Source organism: Bombus flavifrons, chromosome 16, assembly GCF_040668555.2.
Source record: "Bombus flavifrons isolate JBK064 chromosome 16, iyBomFlav1_principal, whole genome shotgun sequence".
Taxonomy (NCBI): domain Eukaryota; kingdom Metazoa; phylum Arthropoda; class Insecta; order Hymenoptera; family Apidae; genus Bombus; species Bombus flavifrons.
In genome coordinates, this window is record NC_138457.1 from 8,844,008 (window position 1) to 8,868,337 (window position 24,330).

Consider the following 24,330-nt stretch of genomic DNA (forward strand, 5'->3'; position numbering starts at 1 on the left):
GATCCCTCCTCCTCCTCCTCCTCCTCCTCCTCTTCTTCTCTCTCTCCCTCTCCTTCTCCTTATCTAACCTTCCTTTTCTAACCTCTTTGCTTATGTTCATCGCTCTTTTCTTCTTACGCGAGTCTTCTCCTCGTTTCAGTTTCTCTCTTATCCTTGTTTTCGTTCTCGTTCTCGTTCGCTTTTGCGAGGCTGGTACAGCCGCGGTTTCAAACGAAACTGCTCTACTGCGCTCGCAAACTCTCTCGCCTTTCCTCTCGGATGCATTATAAAACTGGACGGTGCGTTCACTGCCGCGGGAAACCATTTACCTGCTTCTATTTAGCCTTTGGACGCGGTGAATGGGAGAGGAGAGGCGAAAGGATAGTGGAAACTGTTTTTCGATTGTCACCAGGATTTTGGTTATTCCGATGTTGATGAGACTGGGTGACGAGAGACTTGCGCACGATGGAAAGAAACGTAGAATTATTCCAAGCGTTTCGATGTGTTGGCATTTTCATATCATATCGAGGCCTGCTTCGTATCGACCGGTTACTTATTACATAATTACATTGCTATTCGATCCTCCTGAGGGGAGTCACGATACAAAGACTTCGCACCCTGCGGCTGTTCCAGTCCTCGATCACGCGAGTCACGCGATTTTCCCGTAATTAACTCACACCTGTGCCAAACTCCTGCCCTAAACATACCATGCTAACTACCACGACCAAAAACACGCTGCCAATCCCTTGAAAGAGTTAGGATAATTGAAGACTTACTTTCTAACCTTCTCTCATCGGATAACGGAAGCTCGTCGATATTTGTTCGAACGTTTAATGGATGGAATAAATCTTAATGTACGTCTCATTTCTTTAATCGCGTTAATAAAGTCATGCAATTTCATGAAAAGTTGTCGGTCTACTCGCCAGGAATTCAATATACATCTCTCACTGAAACCACTAAAATCTTGCAATAATCCAGCTGCATCGAAACCCAATTGTCACTGTGCATGAGCGATCCAGTTACGCGAACTGTCCCCCTCGAACGGGTCTAGATAAATGTAGTTGCAGCATAGCGTAGAAAGAACAGGCTAAGAAAACTGTGTCGACCTGCGTGACGGGAAACATGGACCCGCGTCGTGACACTGTGCTCGCGCGAGCACACGTCACGCTCTAAGGTTATTGTTCACGCGGAGAAAAAGAGAGTACGCGTTGCATAAAACCACTCTCCGTCTTCTTCTCGCTCCAACCAACACATAGGCACACGCACGCGCGCATAACCGAGACACACACACACATACTTGATTTCACCTATCTTCTCGCCTTATGTTACCCCTATTCTCGTCTACGCTCTCAACCAAGGTTACCCACCGCCTCTTCCTCCGCCTCCTCGTACTGTTCTGACTCTTACACGGGACGAGAGTGTACAGTCCGCTCGAGAAACGGGCCGTGGAATGCACGATGGGCAACGAAACGTGGCTGAGAGACTGGAAATCGGTGCACTTGCCTCGCCTTCGCGAAATCGTCACGTCGAACAAGCGAATTTACGAGCGAGGGGGAATCAACCGGGATCACAGACATGTTCCAGGCTACATACACAGGCTACTGGGGAATAATTCAACAGGCAGTGGCGCCACTGACCGATCACCACGCGGTTCAGTGGTTACAGTTAGGATTTTCCGATATAGGGAATTTAGCAGAATCGACACCGCGAATTTTTTGTCGCATTGTCGCAGCTGTTAATTGCGAGGAGAATATTCTGCATAGGCTGTTGTGACGTGTATGTGGAACAGATATTGGTCCAATTAGTTGCAGACGATCAACATCGTGTAATAATCACGTACTAATAGACGAATGTATATTTTAGAAGAAATATATCTCAAGTATGGACGAATCGTATTCGAGTAGATGAAAGTACATATTTAGGATTTCACAATAAGTAGAATTGACCTACCACTGTCCGATGTCTGGTCTGATTCTACTATAGAGTTACGTAACCGTAGTCGGACTAATTGACGAACAGATAAGAGTACATACAACTAAAAGGGTTAATAGAAGACTAGATAAAAGTTGATTAAGCGACTTTTGGACTGTGCTGTTCGATATCCTAGGGAACAATTTTTCAAGATCATCTAGTAGCAATACAAAAGTTCGATCAAATCAATTTATCTTCCAAGTGTAGGAAAACGACATTATTTCGAAGAATATTCCATGGAAATTCAGTGACGCGATCGTGAATCAAATAGAAATAGCCGTAAGCTTTTAAACGAAATATTTACCGATTTAAGTCTCGAATATTCTGAAATTATTTTTCCACTGTTTAACCTAATATAATTATTTATTTCGTCTCGAAAATTAAGTCTAAAACGTACGTTTGGTAGGACGATGTTTTTTCTCACCAGAACAGTCCCGTACCACTTGGTCCCCGAACGAACGACACGAAACAATCTTAAATCGTTTTATCGGTGCGAATAATTGGCACCGGACAGACGTAGATAACGAATCTTGGTCGTTGGGCTCGTTCGAAGGGTAAGGATGTAAAAAAAAATTTGTCAGAAGTGGGATTCGAACCCACGCCCACAGAAGTGGACTGCGACCTGAACGCAGCGCCTTAGACCGCTCGGCCATCCTGACGTGTCTCTTCGGCTGAAGCATAAAGAGGAGAAATCGACCATACCCTGAGTACTATGCCTGAGAAACTGGTCTGCACGTACTAAATTTACCCGGCAGCTAGGCGAAAATAGCTCCGTAAGAAGCGGCCGTGGAAGCTTTCAAGCAATGCACCGGCGAACGAGTTCCTTTTTTCTTTCGTCCTTTTTGCTTGGCCATTATTCCGTCTCCGGTGAACGTGCTCGTGTTGGGTACCGTGTTCTGCGACGAAGATGCGTTCGTTGTCGTCCGACAGCAAAATCTCTATCATCCTCGCTCGATGTTCAGTAAATCGAACAGCTTAAATGGTAAACAATGTAAGGACTACGAAGATGGTATGCCATAGGGGGATGGTAAATTACCGTAGTACGTCATAAAAATAAGCGCTCAAGTCGGTGTAGAGCCTATTAGAATAAACACACCTAAACCTAACCTAACCACACAGTGAACCATTCTAACGAACCAGTGACGCATGGCCACGTAATTAACGACCAATTACCCAATTACAGAATCGAATTTTCTCGATGAACGTGTGCTCGAAAATTCTTGTTTCCCCCAGTTCCTCGCACAACGAAAATGAAGCCACGTATAACCGTCCCAGCAACGATTTTGAAATCTGTACGCTCGAAATTTCCCAGTACGACGATTCTCATCGAAATCATCCTCGCGCAAAATCCCGAAATAAATAACGGGGCACGAAGTTTCGGCCAAGTCCGCTGGCACACATACACCATAAGCGGCTGATTCGCTGGCTTCTCCCCTATGCGAGTGCGTAACCTTGAGAGTCGTTCAGTCGACGGCCATCTTGCTGCGATGCACTTTTGTTTTTTGCCTGTCCAAGACTCACCAGTCTCTCTCCCTCCCCTCGTCCCTTCGTCTCTTCCTTCTTCGCCTAACAAACCGTGTATTCTCTCTCTTCATCTGCCTGCACAGCCGCTGGCTCGCCATTCTTTCTGCATCACGCTTCTCTCTCCCCCCCCCTCTCCCCCTTCCCTTCTCCCTTCGCCTCCCCTTTTCCAGCAGCGTGCTCGAACATCGGCGCTGGTGTTCTCCATCCGTTCGTCCTATATGCCTCCTACCACAGATTGCCTACCAGAGAGAATGCAGGCAACCTTCCACGCAGCTTCTCTCCTCTTCCACTCGTTCGTGTCTCCTGCTCGTCAGAGGAGCTCGTCAGACACGAAACTGGCCAGGAAATTTCACTTCGACAACGAAATCCCTATATCTGCATACTTGACGCCACACGTGGTTCGTTTTTATGGAGGCTGTTATTTAGGTAGACGAGGCAGTCAGAGAATGGTTTTTATTATGTCAGAGAGGCCAAGTGCTCCACTGGCCCAATTTCTGATGCTCACGTGAACGATGCTGGATAGTGGGAATGAACCAGCGGGTGCCACCTGGAGTGGCCACTTGAATATCGGACCTGGATGGAGATTTCTGAACAGGGGCGGGGTTATTTTGGGGAACCAGCTTGTTTGGAGCTGGGGCTCGATGTGGGTTCGGGGACCGATGAGATAATACGCGTGGCGAAGTTTCTCTCAGGCTTTGAACTCTCGAATATTGGCAATTTTGTTCTTCCATTTGGCATGCACAAGTTCTTCTCGTTTCAAAATATACTCGTCGATGATCGTTGTATACGAGTATATCTTCAGGTAGAAATCACTAGAAGAATTGGTGTAAAATTTATTTCACACAATTAACTTTCTTTCGTTACAAATTTACACTGTTGGTTGCTCTGTCGGAAAAATTAGAAATGTTAACCCCTTAACCTGTAGCAACTACGGCCATAGCCCGTAGTAGATGATCGGACCAAACGTAAATCGGCCCAAAATTCTCGAACGTAGATCGTAGGTTAAGGGGTTAATGTACAGGGTGATTAGTAACTGGTGGTACAAGCGGAAAGGGGGTGATTCTAGGCGAAAAAAGAAATCGAAAATATGGAATAAAAACTTTTTGTTTTTTTTTTTAATTTTTCCATGGAGACAACGATCTACGGTGAGCTCTGTTATAACGTACCGCGCGCGTACCGAGCGAAAATTCAAAGTCGATTTTCTCGGAAACAAAGCCTCGAACGAAAAATGTTATTCTATATTTTCGACTTCTTTTTTCGCCTAGAATCACCCCCTTTCCGCTTGTACCACCAGTTATCTCTAATTTCTCCTTTAACGTCTGATAATTAAAATGCCAAAATACGAATTAAAGGATACGTTGAATTAGCGATCGAATTAATTTGTGAATTAGCGAAATAGCGTTCTCTGGATCTGCATGGAAACTTTGCAGAGTAAATGGGAATTAACAGAATGACAGGTGTGAAAAAAGGATCCGTTTAGCTTCGGAGAACGCGTACGGTGATATTCAGTAGCTTCGCTCGAGCCATTGAGTCACTCGCTATAAATTAATAAAGGCTCCGGTTGTTTTGACGGTGAAACGGAATGGCTATTGACCAGCAAAGCAATGAACTCGGCTACCGGCGGTGTGTCGCACAATTTCTGAAACCTTATCGCCGTTTCTCCTTCGCGCGTGTTTTTTTTTTCATCGTCTCTATAGGCATCGTCGACACTTTTCTAGCTAACTAAGCATCGAACTCGATACAAAATACGAGACACGCGAATGATGGACTCTTTGTGCTCTCCGTGTGAATAGTTGACGGCACATTGTTTCGCTCAAACTTTGTTGAAAGCCATCGTAAGTTGTAGTTTTGTTACGTATAAAGTTTTGCCGCTCTTACGACCACGAGAATACGATTCGTTGTCAGGTCATTTTCTGACATTCGCTTATCGTTTTCCAATTTTTCAGCTGCGCTTTGTATTTATATTTTAGGTCGCAGTCTATTTCTTCGGATTTGTGGTGAAACGCGATTGTTTATCCGGAAAAGCCAATATCACAGTATCTCAGCATCGTGAAAATTTGAAGTCAAAGACGTTTAGATGACTCTTTTATTCGGAAAGCAATCATCGTGCAAGCCGTTATTTCGATATAGTAGCGCTTAATCTCGGAATTCTTTTAAAAATCGATAATAAACGTCTACCAATCAATCGCCCAATCTCGTCTCTATATCTACCGATACATCGCAGAATCAAAATAGACATTCATTCAGCTATCGTAAACAATTCTACGAAACGTGCATTCCTGCATATATATAATTGCGCAGAATCGTAGACGTTTAAAGCAATATCAAATAATCTCGTAATTTATGAGTCAGAAATTGAGCGCGCGTCTATCGACACACCTTCCAGTAAGCAACTTCCAAAACCTCATTCCCTTTTCACTTAACCCGTCTCGCTATTTCCAGTCTCATGTGGTCGTTGGTTCATATACGAGCCCATAGTCGTATACGCGGCTCCTATTTCAATATCTGACAATGTCTGACGAAGGGTCGCGAAAAGCGTCGCGTCGCGCGGAAACGCGTAAAAGAAAGAGCGGTGGCCTACGAGCGGCGCGGTACGGCGACGCGTTGCGTGCCTCGAGGCACCAAAATTCGGTGCGCGACCAGTGATAGGGCAGTGGCTCGCCGGTGGCGCCACTGTCGAGGACGGCGGCCGAGTCAGGAAGCAGTCGGCCGGCGCATAAGCGGCGTCGGGCGCCGCAGTCGCGCGCTTGCACTCTCAGCGGTGAGCGGAGTTTGTAACGTGCGTAATAGCTCGAAAACGTCTTCTGGTCTGTTTTGTTTGGCCGTGTTCGCGTATACGGCCACCCGGTGTATATAATATTCCCCGTAACCCGTGTTTTGTGTCTCTGAACCTGCGAACAAAAAAGAAAAGAAGAAGTAATAATATAATTGAGCTAGAGAAGTGGATAGACAGAAACACGCGTATAGAGAGAAAAAGAGCCGTGCACACGCGAGACACGAACCAACGTCGCTCCCCTTTCACCGATACATAGAAAACCACGATCACACGGTGAATGTCGTCGACGGAGAGTGAAACGACGGCGAGAATAAGATAGCGAAAAGAAAAGAAAAAAGTAAATATCGACGAGGTGGTGCGTCAAAGGGGAACACTCCCTTAATAGGCAGACGAAAACGACGCGCGGACGTGTGGTGGTTTTCGTGGAGGCGAGGCGAGGCCCACGATCCCGGTGCTCCTACATTTTCATCGTCTTCTAGGATTTCGTGAATCGTTTTCTCTTCCGTGGTGTATTTCACAGACTGATCCGGAAAATCAGTGACGTGTGACACACGTGTATTTGTAATAACGCAGTGCAAGTGTTTCTCGATTTGGCGCCTGTGCTCGAGGGGACCGTGTCGCTCGCTGGCCACCGTCGGTTCATCCTGTACACCTCGTTATGTGAGTAGTTATCATCCACCAAACTATATATCTTTTTGAGGATTATTTTATCAGTGAATTATTTTCTTACGGAATCACGAAGAATAGATAGGATTTGATTCGTCAATGGTCACTAAGTTCATCGTATATATTTCTTTACGCCTGTAATTATCGTACGTATACGCGTTTACATGCGATTTTATTTACCTTCTTTTTTTCGCCGAGTTTCACGCCTCGCAACTTTGATATTTTAAACTAACTGCCTATATATCGTCCATTATGAGTAATCGACGTACGTGAAACACGATTTTATTTCCATATTTCATTCTTTCTTTCTTCCGTTTTACCGATAAACTTCGATGTAAGTTCCATGTAAACTTCATCGTGAATTAGAATTATTCGAAGAAACAAAGACACGTACTTTCCTCTGCAGTATTTTACCGCTGAAATTCGACGCTTCAGTAGGTTAATACACTTATCGCGTACACATCATTCCGATTAATCGTATCGTACATTGCCTCTTTATAGAATAACTTTTGGTCAGCAGTTACCATAGGCGGAAGAAGATCTTATTTATACTTCTCTTTCTCGATTATTTCCTCCGTGAATTATAATAAGCTACTATCCGCGTAGATAATCGTCATTATGCAAAAACACGATTCTCCTCCTTTCGTCGTTATTTTCTCCGTTATTTAATTGTTTGCGAAGTAAGACGCGCGAGGTGGTTTAATAACGATGTCGTGTATAGATGGCTGTTTATGGGACGCTGCACGGTTTTGTTTACGTCTGTCGCGGGGCAAAGTGAGGTAGGTTCGTGAACGAATGTGCGCGCGAGGTCAGATCGGGGACCGGGAGTGGGTCGGCAGTGTGTTGGTGCGCGCTCGCGCGCACCCTAACCGCGCTCTCTCCCTCGTCACGTTCAATTTATGCGCCGGGATAAACTTTGCTTTACTCCCTCCCAACCGGGATACCGTTCTTTCATTAATTCCATTTGATATTTATCTTTTGCATCTGAGGCACGGATGAATCGAAGATTAATCCATCATTTTACTTTCTATTAGATCCTTGATCAATTTTTCATTCACTACGAGTATACTCGTGTTTGCATACTTATTTATGCAATTTTTAAGATACGCAATTGGATAGGTTGTTATTCGTATTTGTTTACTTGGTTGGACAGTTTCTACTCTATTTTCATATCTATTTTCTTGGACGTTTGGTATGTTAGTTACTAAGAGGTTATTTATCGTAATGGATCGAAGCAAAAGTTTGCCTTTATTTTTCCAAAGCTTTGGCATACCAACGTGGCTATTATCATAGATTGTCTTTCTTGTTTTTTTTTTTTTTTGCTACTTATATTCGATAGTATTTGATATTCGATAATATCGCCTGAGATTTATTTCTCTTTATAAAGGACACGACCGTTTCGCAGCTTAAAATTAAGTGCGAATTAGTCGTGAAACATGATACACGTACGCAATGTCGAGTAACAAAGTAGCAAATGCGTTACTCGTGATTTAAATCTCTAGATCGAAGGTTTCGAAGAGTTTCAAATTATGCGCAGATCCTCGCGAAAGAAATAAAATTGTACGCTTCAAAAACGAAGGTCAGACGACTCGCTAGCTCGATCTAGCTCTTCGCAAACGTTTCAAATTCTAACGACTTTTCACAAACTTACTATATACGCGTATTATACAGGGTGGTTGGTAACCGGTGGTACAAGCGAAAAGGGGGTGATTCTAGGCGAAAAAAGAAGTCGAAAATATAGAATACAAATTTTTTTTTTTAATTTTTCCATCGAGACAACGATCTACAGCGAGATCCGTTATAACGTACCGCGCGCGTACCGAGCGAAAATTCAAAGTCGATTTTCTCGAAAACAAAGCCTCGAACGAAAAATGTTTATTCTATATTTTCGACTTCTTTTTTCGCCTAGAATCACCCCCTTTGCGCTTGTACCACCAGTTACCAACCACCCTGTATAAAAATTGTTATTGCACGTTCGTGATCTGTGGCAATGAATGAAACGAAAGTGGCTGGTTCGCGAGAGTAGAGTCGGATTCCGATTCACTTTCGATTCCTCCCGTAAATAGCGAGAGACGCGTGTACTCGCGACAAATATCGGCCGAGCGTATCGCAAGCCCACCTCTCTCGGAAATAGAATACGTTCTAAAAATATACGGCCCTATCTGCGACGAATAGTGCACAGGCGTCACTATACCGATGTAAACTATGACTGCGTCTACGCGCATAAAGCGAATTCTTTCGCGCGCGCACTGTGTCACCGCGAGACGGTGACACGCCGTATTATGCTGGTGTCATCCTGGCGCGCAATTTTCCCGTGGTCAGTGGCCAGTTGACTCGAGTAAACAAGCGTGTTAAGTGTGTAGAAAATTCTCTGCTTTTGATATTGTATATTCTGTGTGCGATATATTCAATTGTTATTAATGAAAATTTCAACGGAAGCATCGAAAACGAATAGTTGAGATTTGGTGGAAATTTGGCTTTCGCAAATTTGCAAATTTCAACAAGCGATAGGTTTGAAACGCGCGAGCTTTTGCATTTCTCTGCGTGCAAGGTTACGGAGTTTCGTACGTGGAAAAGCTTGGAACTTTCCAGACTGCGAAATATTCGCTGGTCGAGTTTCCAAAATTCCAGATTTTTCAATTTCGTAAAACGCGCCAGGTTTCGAATTTTAGAAGCGCGGAATGCGAAAATTTCGGGTTTCCAAAGCGTGAAATTCTCGGGTTTCGAAAATTGAAAATTTCCGAATTTACATGCGCGCGCAGTTTCAAATTTCCGAATTTGCAAATATTCGAACATTTCGGTCTTCGGAATCTCAGATTTTTGAGTTCCTGAAATTCGCCAATTTTCTGCAGATATATTAGCTCGACTTCCATTCTTACAATTTTACAATGATTCATCAAACGGGAATAGTCAAAGATCTCGTAATTTATAATTGCAAATTCTTTTCCTGAAGAAACGTGTTTCTTGTACGACTTATACAACAGACAACTTGAAACTAGTGACTTGCAAAATTTCGTCAATAATATTATTTCAATCGATTCGTTCAATACTCCAACTAATCAACGTTCTATACGTCTTTCGATTTTACTACCACAACGTAGTGTTGATATTTAATTGCACGAAGAATTTAATTTACAAAATTCAACTTCCATATAATTTAATTATGCAACAGCTTTTGTCCATCTTCTAACGTAGACTTTCTCTTTCCATTGTAATTCCATTTCCTCGTATTTTTACGATTTCAGATAGTTTCTTATAAATTGTTCATTTAATCGAGAGAGTAACGATTTGCTTGGAAACGAGGAAGATGGATAACCCTGATTGGTCGTAGAGAGAACACGACACGGGCTTTCTGCGTGGAAGTGTCCCTCGCAACGTTCTTATTACAAATTCAAATTTAACGACTGGTCGCCGTCGCTTGGAAATTTAAATCTACAGATATCGTTACTGATTGGAACGAATCCGAGAGCAAGCTCTCTGGATTGAGAACGGTGGTTGACGCTTGTCGAACGGATGTTAGAATAGCGATTCGTCGATAAATGTTTTTAAGATCGAACCATCGATTTTTCAAACGATCCATATTTTTTAGGAAAGTCTTGAATGTCCTCCTTAAACAAATATAATTTCTGTAACGTATCGTTTGAAAATATAACGAAGTAAAATATAATTCTGAATGTATTTTTTTTTAATATAATTTAAGAAATTTTTTTTTCTAGAGGATATAATTTTAAAAAGAGAAATTAATTGCACGATATTTTATTTTTTGAATTACATATTGGTCGAGGCAAGTTAATCGATCTTTTGAATGTCCTCCTTACAAAAGTATAATTTCTGTAACGTATCGTTTGAAAATATAACGAAGTAAAATATAATTCTGAATTTATTTTTTTTTTTAGTATAGTCTAGGAAATTGCTTTTTCTAGAGGATATAATTTTAAAAGGAGAAATTAATCGCGCGATACTATTTTATTTTTTGAATTACATATTAGTCGAGGCAAGGTAATCGATCTTTCGAATGTAAAGGAAGTTCCGTTCAAATCTATCGAAAATTTAAGTTTTTGTTGAAATATATGTTCTCGTAGTAGATTTGTATAGTAAATTTCGATCGCGGATCACTTTACGAAATCAAACTTTTGCGAGTCAGTTTTTTAACGTTAACAAATTTCATTTTGACATGAAAATCCAACTCTCTGTGAAAATAAATTTTCGCAATATATCTGTATAGTAAATTTCGATCGAATATCTGGCAACCACCGACAGGCTACGGTCGAGCGAAATTGCTTTGAGGTTCCGTCGGAATATTCGGCAAAACATTGAATCTAACCTAAAAAAAAAAAAAAATCCAACCTTTCGCAATGAAATTAGTGGAGCCATAGTTTCGCAAGCTTCCAATAACCATTCTCTTCGCTCAAATGATTCTCAAAATCCAGCACGGAATTTGCAATCTTTTCGAGGTTGATCTTTATCGATAAAACAGTGTACAGTACAATAATACAGTTTCTAAACTGATATGTCCATTTAAAAAGGAATCGAAATCGTCGATATAAATGTTAATCTTAAACGTAGGTGAATTTCGTCATATTGCGTGGTTATAGCTGAAGAATTATTCAGCTTTTGCGAAAGGAGATTCGTGAACGTGTTGCAATCGAAAATGGAACGGAGGATTGCGATCTTTCGCAGAAAATTTACCATTTGTTGGAGAATCGTATGAACGTTCTTTTCTCAGATAGTTACCAATGCTGAAGGGACGTGAATGTTTTTAGAAAAAGTAGCACGTTGTAGAATAACGAGGGAACGTGTTTTAGAAACGTTATGGAAAACCGTTCCAGTTGTCTTAAATCGCTTATCGTCGAATACGAAATTATCTCTTGTTCGTTACCTAATATTCTCAAACGCAGTGAACGGAAAACGTTAAAATTTAAATTGCAATTTATAAATTATACGATACAGGAAATTTCCAATTTACAGCCTTGAATATTTTAAATTAAAAAAAAAAAAGTCTCGAGTCTTAAAAATTTAGGAATTAAAAAAGCCGAAATATTAAGAACGTAGTATTTCGAAAGCATCGGATTGTTAAAATTGGCTGATTAGAAACGTTCAATTCCTCTGCTTTCTTTCCGGATCCGAGTATTATTCTTTTCGTCAATTTCAGAAACCAAGTGCTACGCAAACCTTCGTCGTGATACTGCTTTAGTGTTTCAAACGATATCGTATAACGTTCTCGCGTATCGTTCGAAATTCGTCCAACGTTTTCGAACGTGGCCCGGAGGCCTGCTTAATCAGCCAACACAACGTCCTACACGAAAGAGAGAAACACAGAGAGAAGAACGGTTGCTTGCACTGCACTCGCCGAGTCGTCCCAGGCGTCTCTTTTAATCTCGAATTTTTCCCAACGATATATTTCTTTCGAACAGCTCAAAGCGTTCTTCGAGTCGTGGTTTTATCCGATGTTACATCGATAGCGGGTGAGATAAGGCGGCGTAGCCACAGGCAGCTCACGGTTCTCCTCCGGAGGCTGATAAGAACCGTGCATTATCACGGTGCACATCCAGTGTCGTCACACCAACAAGAATAACGCTTCTTCCACGCGCAGATACGTGTACTTTCATTACTCATAAGTATTACGGTACTTGTTTATTTTTCAGATTAACGATCCACTAGAATTCCAATCGACGATTCGCTTCAGTTTAACGCAATTCAACTCGCGTACCGTGTAACGCAAGCCACGAGGTCTATCGGCGAATAAGTCTCGTCGGAAAGTTTGAATTGCACGACACTGAGCGCGTGTTCTATGATAAGACGTTTGGTAATTTCACAATGATGTTTCAAATTGATTTACTTCTCCGTAAGTGTCCCAATGTTTAAAACAAAACTGTTGCGTTATCTTATTCTATCTAATTCCCTTATCATTGTACGGTAGCGTCACGATCCTAAACCTCCTTTCTTTCTGTTAAAAAAAGATAGACAGTTTATAAATTGAAAATTTAATCGATACCTGAGTTTGGTATAGAGAACAAGATAGAACAGGCTATAGGAAAGATTCGCGATCATTTTCTTTCTTTTCTTATTGAATCTTGTTAAATTTGGCCGACCAAAAAACGTATTGGTGTTTCGAATAGAAAACGAACGTTAGGAAATAACCAATAAGGATGAAGAAATTGGTGGAAAGAGTAATAAAAGTGTAGGTTCGTGTGGAACAGATTTAAGGAATAAAAGACGCCGATAAACACGGATCGTCGTGTTCTGCCTTCTGTAGTTCTCTGACGAGTTTTCTGTTTCTTTAGGTGTACACTGTACACGAATGAGCTTGTGCACACACGCGCACCACGCGGCGCGCCGCGTAGTTACGTAAGGACGGACGCCGACTTGAAAAACAGCCTTTAGCGTTCCGATTTCTACACCGTGACCGCGTTGCAGTTCTGCTATTTTTCTCGCCATTCCTTTTCTTTTCTCTCCGCTTTGAAATTTAAAATGGTCCCTTTGTCACGGCCAGACGATGTCGTCGATCGCCTCGTCCACGCGTTCTCTCGTAACTTTGCATCGAAGGAGTTTCTTCACCAGTTGCACGTCCAATTTAAGAACTTTGCAAAGTATTTGTTCTTCTTATTTTATTTTATTTCATTTTATGTCGATACTTTTATTTACCACATTTTTCATCTCGTTGCTTTTGCAGGAAAATTCCTGACTCGAGAGGATCGCGGGATAAATCTTTTTCGATCTTTTTGACGAAAGTTTACAGCCCTCGGTTATTCTGGATTTTTAGGAAGCCGAATTACATTTTTATATTTTCGTGTATTTCATACTTTTATACTTTTACTCAAGTGGAGAACGTTCGTTTTAGGTTTTTCGGTTTTTTAATTTCTCGATTTTTGTCAGATTCTTTTTATTCTCTCTATCTCTCTCTCTCTCGCTTATTCGAATAATTCTACTTTGAAATTTCTTGTTCTTTTTTATCGACACAGGTTCAGCGTAAATGGGAGAATTCTAATGGATATTCACTTTTAAGCACTTTATGACCGTGTTTCCAGCCGCTCGTATATTCCACAATGTTTATGGCGTTCGTAATCGAGGCTCGTCCGAGGTCAAAATGTTTGATCAACTAAAAAATTTTGTTTTCCTTTCGGCGACTACCTCGCAGGTCTTTGTCCGTTCTCCGAGTGAAATTTGCTTCACACGCTACACGCTCCTGTTATTACATTTAATCGGCCAATAATTAAATCTATTCACACCTGATTTTAATTTCACACCTGATGTCAATAGACATCGATAAAAGCAATATTTCAAATTAATCAGTATAAATAAAAGAGCAATACGATTGGAAGCGAGAATCGAGAGTCGAATCGACTATACGGTCTGTGCATGAACGTCCCATCCTACTTCGGACAACTCCATTTCGATAACTTTTACGCGACACTGTCTTTCCGCAATAAATAGCTGAAAAGTCGACAAATATAAGCGTGTAAATGAATAATTAATTAATAAATAAACAATTAATAGATATTGATAAAGACAAGAAAGTGAATATTAGCAGTAACGTTAACGTAAATATATAATACTAATCGGCATAAATAAATAATTAACGATAGGCGAAAATTAATGACGAAAAGATATGCGAGTTAGGTGACGTTAAGTGTGACTAATCAATGTCGCGGTTTCAAAGCGATTGAAATATATTATGCGTGTTTCTCGGCACATTGCAAAAGTTTCTATAAATTTTATGAAATGTCAGCTATTCGTTACAGATAAACATGGAACTTGAGCGATGCAGGTATAGTTTCTGAGTTTCAGTTTATGCAGAGCTATTCCTAGTATCAGTTTAAATTTAGCAGAGCATTTGATCCCAGTTGTGGCAAGTGGTAAAGAATTAACAGTAGGGAAACGTTCCACGACCGAGACTGCAAAAATATAACAAAAATATCAACGGAATTGCACCAGGTGTTCAAATACTTATAGATGATAGCGTACGTAACAACCGACAGAGATTTATAGCAGCGAATGAAGGAATTTTTTTCTTTTTTTTTTTTTTTTTTTTTTTTGGTCGTTTTCGCGAAAAATTGCAGACTGGACACTGTGTAGAAAAGGCGGTAATTTAAAGTTCAGGGAACGATGTTTGTCCAACTCGTAACTAGGCCAAGTCTAAATCGACGTAGTCTCACGAAACGCGAAATTTCAAATGCAAATGAGATCGGAATAATCACTCGCGACGTGACTCCTTTTCACAGACTAGATAATACCAGGCCAGTTTATGTATCTGAAACAGTAAAAGTTAAATTCTTTGATCGTTTATTCGATTTCTTAAAAATACACGATTTTAACAAACTTTTTGCTTAATTTGTAAAATTTTATAATTACAAATGGATAAAATTAATGTGTATATAAGTAACGATAAATATTTAATAAAAATCTAACTCGATAATGTAGGGTAAATTTGGAATAAATTTAAGATACATAAATTTTCATCGTCCCTCCCCCCCCCCTCCTCTCTCTCTCTCTCTCCTGCGGTTGAACTAATTTAGGCCAACTTAACAAACTCAGCGCAATTCGCACAAAATCTTCGATACATTTAGAATCGATCATTTCCCAAGAATCTGAAATATCTGCGACTCTTTGTTTTTCAAAGCTTAGTTGCCTGATAAATCAACTCGAACCACAATAATCTTCAACAATTCGAAAACAACCGCTCTTATTCATCCACTTTCGCTCGAATTATCAGGCTTATTCTCGGTCGTGCGAGTGCGCAAAGAAAATATTTAATCGCCAATGTTTGCTTTCAATATAAAAGTCCGAAAGGGAAAAGAACGTACAATCGGGAATCAGATATTTGACGAAAAGAATGGTAGCGCGCGAAGGGCGCATGCGCCTCGCGTATCTGTCACAGTCACAGAGTGCATGGCTAGTGATGGGATGAAGTTTAAAACGTACCTATAAATTCGAATCAAATTCAACGCTCGAAGTTCATTTCATAGAGTTCGAATACTACATCAGTCTACATACTGATCAAATACGATTCTTCGTAGACAATTCCACTATAGCGCTAATTCTGTGAAACTTTGTATCAACGGAGTTTAAGATTTTTCTTCGTTAACCACAATGGAAGCTTTATACTATGGCGACCGATGATGCTACACTAGCGCCATGTGAGCATTAACTAGTGACCGGACCAAATTCCATATAGTAGCCGTGAAAAACAGTTTTAAGCGAATAGAAAATCTTTAGTAAAGTGTTCGTAATGTTTCAAAACAACTCGACCGATATCTCTTCTTCTTCGGGCTACTTCTTTATTTGCCAAAGTACTCGTAGAGGATTCGTATTTGCTAGTTAGATTCGAATTTAGTGAGCGAATGCGACGCGCTTGAGGCCATCACTATACACCAGCAATCTCTAGTTAAATAATAGAGGCGACGACCCATCTTCAGAAATATGCGAGCGTAACAATGATATACGCGAGTTTATTCCAGGGAAACCAGGGATATGTTGTCGGAAGACAAAGATGACCTGGTGACCCTGTGTTATCTAACCGGACAGAGCAAGCAGGACTTCTTTATTCTCTTTTTCAAGCTACCTCGCTAACCTAAGAATCGATGCCACTTCGATTTCGAGCTCGTTCATGCGATTCATTCTGCCTGACCGACCGAAGTCGCCCGATTCCCTATGTTACCGACCCCTTTTCGGCTTATTGGCTGAACCCATGCATAGGTTATCCCCCTTCCGGGACGGGGAAACCCTTCTCGGGCGAAATGCATTTTTAACCAGGCCACCGAGGCATTTGCGAGCCAGATCTTCGCCGTAGGGATTACGTCTCGCTCGGCGACGATCCTTTTAAAACGCGACGCACGTCTTACTGGAGCATGAAACGCGCTTCAAACTTCTTCTGCCTTTTGTGGTTCTAGGGAATTTTTGTGTGAAGAGGTATTTTTCCCCTTTCTGGTAAATGGGAGAATTTGTATCTTTGACGATGGATGTAAAATAGAGGTAGGAGGTTAGACGATAGTTTGATATAAAAGTTTCGTGGCAAATTGCATGATAGACATACATCTGTGAAGGGGTATCATGAATTTCCTGTTATTGTCACATATCATAACAAACGTTAGAAGTCTGAACTTGTCATTCTGATCCAAACCTATCTACAATTTGATCAGAGTATAGTTCAAAGCATTAAAAATCCTGGATTTAATTTCTAACCAAGAATTAAATCCAGATCCCCCAGTTATTCCCGGTTAAACTTCCTAACTTGAATATAGAAAGCTATCGCGAAAATTCTAACCGGCATCATCTCGAAACAAGGTGCTATCAACGAGAGCAACATTTTCGTTTGTCAACGAAGCAAATGGCCGATAAAATCGGCGGCGGATCAAAGAGGTCTGGCAACCTGACGTCGAGTGTCGCGTCTGTTAATCAGGGGACGGACGTTTACCGAGAAACGTCCGGTCAAAACACTCGCGAAATTGGGACGCGTGCCTATTTTTCGAGCGTGACGCAATCAGTATGCGCCGCGGTGCATCTCGAGCTGAGTCTAATGTTTTCAACTCGAGTAATAATCACATGAAGTCGAGCCGGGTCAAGCCACCGAACATTTAATTTTATCGTGTCGCCACACGGTTCTTCTTCTCCGATAAAACGACGCGTCTCGAAAACAATCCGAGACGGTGGCCACACGAATGGAAAACGATGAACCCGCGACATTTCAACGTGTTTCGCTGCGAAATATCGTTGACCTGACCATGAAAGATACGGCCATGCGCGAAAGTTTCCGGATATATTTTTCGCTTCATATCCCTAAAGCTACATTTTCAAGAGTTTCAACTAATATCATAAGTAGATTGCGAATTCATTTAATTTAAACAAATTTTTAGAGATTTGATCTTTGGTATGTTTGCCAAAATTGCGTTAGAATACACGTATAATGGATTTTTTATAATAAATAAACTATATTTATAAAAAACAAGACCTATCATATGCAGAAAATGAAATCCATAATATAATAAATAAATTAGATTCGTAGAAAGTGAAACTCACGACTCTCAGTGATTTGGTAATGTTTAGGTTAGGTTTTACCTGCAATTTTACATCTAATTAATTTTTGAAATTTTATGTATTTATGGAAAGATGAAAGGTATAAAAATGTATAAAATACCTATGATGTCTAAAAATATCTACAGCATCATATAAGAGCGTCAAATAAATAACGATGAAGAGTAAAAGGTGTTCCTGGTGGCATAGAACAGGAATGACGTATTGGTATAAAGTTTCTATGGTTTGGCTCTGGGTTTTTAGGTTAGAAGTTTCGAACAAAAGTGAATGGAGGATGTTGTGAGTTTTGAAATGTAAATATGTAATATGTAAAGTGATCGATCGACAACTTTCTCGATGATCTTGAACATTAAGGTTAGGAAGTTTCATCAATCATAAATAGGATGTTTTAATAAGTAATACAAAATTAGAAGGCTATATATTTTTATATAGCAACATTGCGTAAAGATGTTGTCTACCATTGTGTATTTACATCTACTTTGGTTTAAGTTCGGATTTTCTAGTAAAATTACCTATCACAACAACGATCACTTCTATAGTTTCTATACTTCTATAGTTTCGAAACAGTCGTATTCGTCGCATAATGATTTGGAATGAAATTTCATTCTAGCCACTAACTTTACAGGTTATTATTCTCAGTTATTCCGCAATGTTAATCTCCAAAAGTAATGTAAATTGTATTTATGACTTTAATTTGTGAGTAAATATAATAATCGTGGTTTCTCGTAAACTTCTTGGCGATACACTTCTCGCAAGGTCTTCGAACATCGTAATGCAATTACCAGATAATATTCGCGATAAGTTGCAATTCGTACGTTCTGCTGGAAAACGCATTTCGTTGACCTCGCCGATGTCGTAACAGGCTGTCTGATAAAATTATACGATCGTGTTTGCCTTGCCTTCAGATAAAGTCTTTCTCCGTTCGACGACAAAAATAACTCGAAATTGCAACTTCATCCATTTTAATATCCATATACGAACAAAAATAATACAAAATTCGCGCAATATTAAGGCAATCCAATTTCATTTTATTATCTGTTAATTAAATCCAGAAATCCAATTTCAAATAAAACATTAATGTACACAATTTTTCACTTAATTATAAATTCCTTTTAAATTCAGTTATATCGGAATTTTGTAAAAATTGAAATTTTGTTAAATTGCTTAGATCCTGCCATTCGAAATAATTTCTCGGAATATATTATTAAGGGGAATTTTTTTCACGATCAATCGATCTGACGACTTAATCCGAAGAAACGCTGAGTAAATTCGAGATATCAGCTTTATACAGCGATTTAGACGACGCAATAAAAGAAAGTTGGCTGGCTTACGGTTGGGCGTACGGAATAATTAGGTTTACATATTGTCGATGGATCTCGGCAGGATCATTGTTGTTATCCAACATTCGCTTTCGTGGCTTTCCACGCGCGGAAACCAGCTCGAGGTAAATGCAGTGTGACGATCAAATTGCTCCTTATCGGCTCGATTCCACGGTATTGTGGAAAATTACACGTAGATGGCAATTTTTCTGATGAGATTTAATTCAGAATATCCCTACCAATTTGTAACGATTTCCTTCCTTAAGCTTGCCAACGCGAAATTTTATTCTATTCGTCAGATTTTCAAAATTTTTCGTTTTCAAAATTTTATTTCAGTATCTTATTTTTCAGCTTGAGGAATTTTTATTTCTTTTTTTTTTTTTACAGAGTATTTTCAAATCCTGATTTCAGAATTTTTCTTGTTTCTTTTATAACTTCTCAGAATTATTTTGGTTATGTTCGGTGAGGTTAGAATTTTAGGTTAGATCGAAAATTCTGGTTAGTTCTATTACTTGATAACTTATTTTATTTGAACTTGATTATCTGCGTCGATTGTAGAGGTTCGAGGATATTATCTGAACCCGTAATCTTATCTTTAAAGAACAGATCACGAGAGATTCAGATCTGAGAACGGATATGTCGAAGTTTGTTAAGAATTTTGATAAGGATTGGGCTTGAGGAAGATTAACATAGAGGATTAAGTTTCTATGAATTTTAATTGGTTTTATAATAGGAAATCGATTTAACTAATATTATTGTTAATAGTTTTATGCAAAATTTGTAAATATTCGTAATTGTTTGCTCAACGATAAAATCAAAGTTGGTTAAATTCGCGACGGTGCGCTTCAAAAACGCAATCGACCGTCTCGGCTGTTCAATTTCTTCGTTTCGCGACGCCTGTTGGATTTAAACGAGTCCAGTGTCTCTCAGCTGACTTTACTTTCAATAAAATGGCAACATGTTCTCCTTAAGGAGTATAGAAATAGAAATAGAGGGCCTGATCAAAGTGAAATGTTGTGTTTCTAATAACTTAACCTGAGAGCCATTGTTACATTGACTCTGGCGGCAATAAAGGTCAATAACTATTTGCCTGGCAAGATACTTACGCAATTGATAGCTAGGTGCAAGGTATTTCTGGCTGACATGTTCATTGGTGGTCGCTAGATCGAACCAAATGGATTCTTTCTTCTTTCCCGGCGAAACTTCTTCTCTGTCCTATTGTTCAATTTGTCGATTGAGAAGGAAGAAACATTGTAATAGGATTTTGTCGGATATTTTAGGTTAGAAAATATTAAACGTGGGTTTAGGATTATTTATTATTAAATTTACTTATTATTGTAAATTTAATTGTAATCGTAATGGAATTTGTCGGATATTTTAGGTTAGAAAATATTAAACGTGGATTTGAGATTATTTATTATTAAATTTACCTATTATCCTAAATTTAATTATAAATTAAATTGAGCGAGAGGAACTCGTTGATCGTGTTGGCTTCGAATAGGTTAGAATTAATTGTTTATAGGTTATGCGTTGAATTATTATTATAAATCTATAAAGATTCTATGAAAAATGAAAAACATTAAAACATTTTTTCCACGACTATTTCCACGTTGATTTTAAACCAATCCAATTTCTACCTAGTTTATAATTTCCACTGTAAACAGACCCCTTTGTAGACAACTGGCAAATGGTATTCACGCGTATTCAGCAGATATTTAGTTTTTCGCAGCTTGTTTTGCGTCAGCGATCTGCATACAGAGTTAGACACAGTCTATTCTACTTTTTATTTTCGTTTATAAATAACCTCCGTATATAAACATTTTTCTTCGCTGATATTAACGTCGTGACATCATTTTAATAATCTGATTTCCTCTTCTCCTTCGCGGACCACATACGATGATCCATCGAGCCACGTTGATTCTCGATCGAACCTAGCGTCAACAGACGATACGTAAATCGTTTTTTGCTTTCCTGTCGTAATGAATACACGAGAATTACCATGAGGATACTTTGTAGCGTGCTCGATCGCGCATTATTATCGAACGAGTCTTAAAAATGATCCGAGATGTGTTATGCAGCTGGCTGAAAGGGGTACATTATTCATTTGATCTCTCCAGCAGCCTTGACGCGGCTCGTAGTCAGCTGATGTGGCGATCAACTGATATTCACTGGTGGCACTAGAGCAGAATTTATATTCTACCACCGAGATTCGCCGATACGAATTAAATGAGAAAAAGCCACTATGCGTACTATAATCTTGATCAACGTTAGGAAACTAACCTCTATTAGTGGAAATTGGAACTTGTTCTACTATAGTTTGAGCCTGTTCTACGTTTTATAGTTTAGTAACTAACCTCACCAAACAGTTGTTAAAAAAGCCGTACAAGTACAGTTTTCACGAAAGAAATTCGACACAATTGATTGGAGAAAATAAAAATAATAAAAAATAATAAAAGAAATTGTGAAAGAAAATTTCGAAAATTGGATGGAATAAGTAGACGAAATAAATAATCGTAAAGTAAAATTCAGAAATTGAATATTATACGATATATAAATGTGCGCATATAAAATTATGTCAAATGTTGGTTTGATGCCAGTCCAACAACATGATGAAGCCATTCACTGTGACTGAACCGTGAAGCATCGATTCCCCTAAATATCTTCGATCCTTTCGATGTAAAAAGTAATGGACTTTCGTAAATTGCCAAGGCTTGTAAAAGTTGTTCGAGAATGGATAAAAAGGAGGTCAATAGACCCATCGATAAATCTCATTAACTCTTGAGAGTCATCAAATCGTTCGTTTATCTCTTTTTTCGGTTCAACAATGATGGCAGTCATTGATCTCTGTCGTGGTGACAAGATTCAGCGAATATTCAGGATTAAATTTATTACGAGCGATTCTTCATTGAGAACGACAACGTAGCGTTCAAAACTAACATGAAATATTAGAACATAGATTCAGAGATCTACGGTCCCTAAATCTGACATTTCAAACTTGGATGTCAAGGATTCCTAGAGAATTCAGATTCTGGGATGCTAAAGATTTTTCATTTATTCGAAACGATTCCCAAATCATAACCCCGATAATTTAAAACTCAATGAATAACCACTTATTTATAATATTTATAATTGCAATTTATGGTAAACGTCTCCTAAATTTATCCTAATCTTTCCAAATCCAACTAAATCATCGCAATCCATAATGTCAATTTAAAACTAACATATAATTCCAATTAAAAAATTACTCAGACACAAAATGGACAATAAATCTATTAGAAACGTGTCCTAACCTCTTTCCAGTCATTTCTCCAGCCATTACAGAACATAATCCTAATATAAGACCCAACAATCCTAACCGAAACTTATCAAAGACATGTGGTCAGACGTGTAACCACGATAAGCAAGCGTTAAGGTGCAAAGGCGAAAAAATATTGGCTCATAAATCGATGCTAAAGAATTCGACCTTGCTCGACGTCCAGCCAAATTCTCGTCGCCCAAGAACCTATATACCCGGATCGATTCAACTGAACAAAGCTCTGGCCTCTCTCTGAACCCGTCCCTGGTGATCGATCCTCGGGAGCATAGCCAGAGAACCGGATCCGATGGCGCGCCACTCGCATAAAGAAGCGCGAAAACGACGATAGTACGCGCGGCGACTTTGACGCCGGCCAGAGCCACATCGTTGCCGGGCGTAACAACTGCGAAGCTGCAGCCAGTGCAATCGTCGGCAGACGGACTAACTTCGCATGACGTCACCTCAACCAGCGTATCATTTTTAGCCCACATATACAGCCGCGCTGCTCGAGGTCCTCTCCTCGCCCTCGCCGCCGTCGTCGTTCCACCGCGTTCAGGTTGCTTGTGTAGGGATATGCGTGTACGGATGGCCTGGTGAATGCACACACGGCCGACGGACTCTGTGGACAGTGCGAGTGACCGAGTGCGCGGTATAGGCCAAACTCATGCAGCGATGGGTTCGAGTTGAGTAGGATTACAGTTAACAATTTGGAATTTTTTTCGAAACATTTTACACAGGATGAATGATTAATATTAGAATTATTAGAGCGAGAAGAAAGAGCAATTTGGAACTTTTTAGAGAAATTCTAGGTGGGCCAAACTTAGCTGGCGATGGGTGCCGGTTAGTATCGCAGTTGTTAAAACAATTGGAGTTATGTTAAACAATTTGCAATTAGATTACTGTGAGATAGAATATTAGTTTCTGTTGAGGGAATTGAATAATTTGGAAGTTCCTAGAAACATTTTGTATAGGGTATATTTAGCCTTGTATAGGTTAGAATTGCTTTCCCACACATGTTGCAAATTATTACACGACATCTTTCTAACTTTCTAGCCATAATAACGAACACATTGTAAATTAGTTTGGGTAAAATGTAATTACTCGGTAATTAATAATTTTATAATCTGAAAGATTACGTATTGAGTTAAAGTTGTTTAGATTTGAAATATTCGCGAGTTGTTCGAGCATCTCGGTAGATGCAAGTGTAGGCACGAGCTCATGTTTTTGTGGGAGATGGTAGGTTCCTCGATTGCATTGTGGGCGCTTTCCCTTGGCACTAGTGACCGAGCTGAAAACATTGCCCGCTCATACCGAGAGTTCTTGAGGACGATAGACTCGTGTGGTCTTTGCGTCAGTGGTTCTCATCTCGACTTCTTTAACTTTCCACGATTTTTCATCAAAGTCCTAACAACTTACTTTTTAACTATTTTATATGCCTCTCGCCTGTAATAAAATAAATATTGAACGAATCTACTATTTCATACATAAAAAAATATTTAAATCGAGTAATAAAAAATTGAAATGTAGATGAGTTATGAAAGAAAGTGTCATAACCTGGACAGTGTTCATAAGACGAAAGGGAACGATGCGTAGAGGCACGTACGATGAAAGAACGCCTCGAAAGAACTCGTAAATGATGAGCAAGGTGGGCAGTGAATGGGGGAATGAGCACGCTTTCAGCAACTGGGGTTAGAGTGCTTTTCGTGGGGACAGTTTCAAGGAAAATCGTGGAATTGGAAGCTTCCATAATTTTAGAAAATACCACCCTT

At 39.8% G+C, this 24,330-nt stretch overlaps 1 protein-coding gene and 1 non-coding gene across 9 annotated transcripts in view; one reads left to right on the plus strand and one right to left on the minus strand.

Moving 5' to 3' along the window:
• Positions 1-24,330, plus strand: part of Ecr (ecdysone receptor) — a 189,866-nt gene that overhangs the window by 36,218 nt on the left and 129,318 nt on the right. Inside the window, exon 1 of one of the 8 annotated variants that reach the window (XM_069129147.1) lies at positions 6,187-6,910. The exons of the other annotated variants lie outside the window; for them this stretch is intronic. The gene's annotated coding sequence lies outside the window, so the exon portion shown is untranslated. Of the gene's footprint in view, positions 1-6,186; positions 6,911-24,330 lie in introns of those variants that run through there. 8 annotated transcript variants of the gene reach the window in all.
• On the minus strand, positions 2,526-2,609 carry TRNAL-CAG (transfer RNA leucine (anticodon CAG)). The gene has a single exon. It is a non-coding gene; the product is annotated as a tRNA-Leu (tRNA).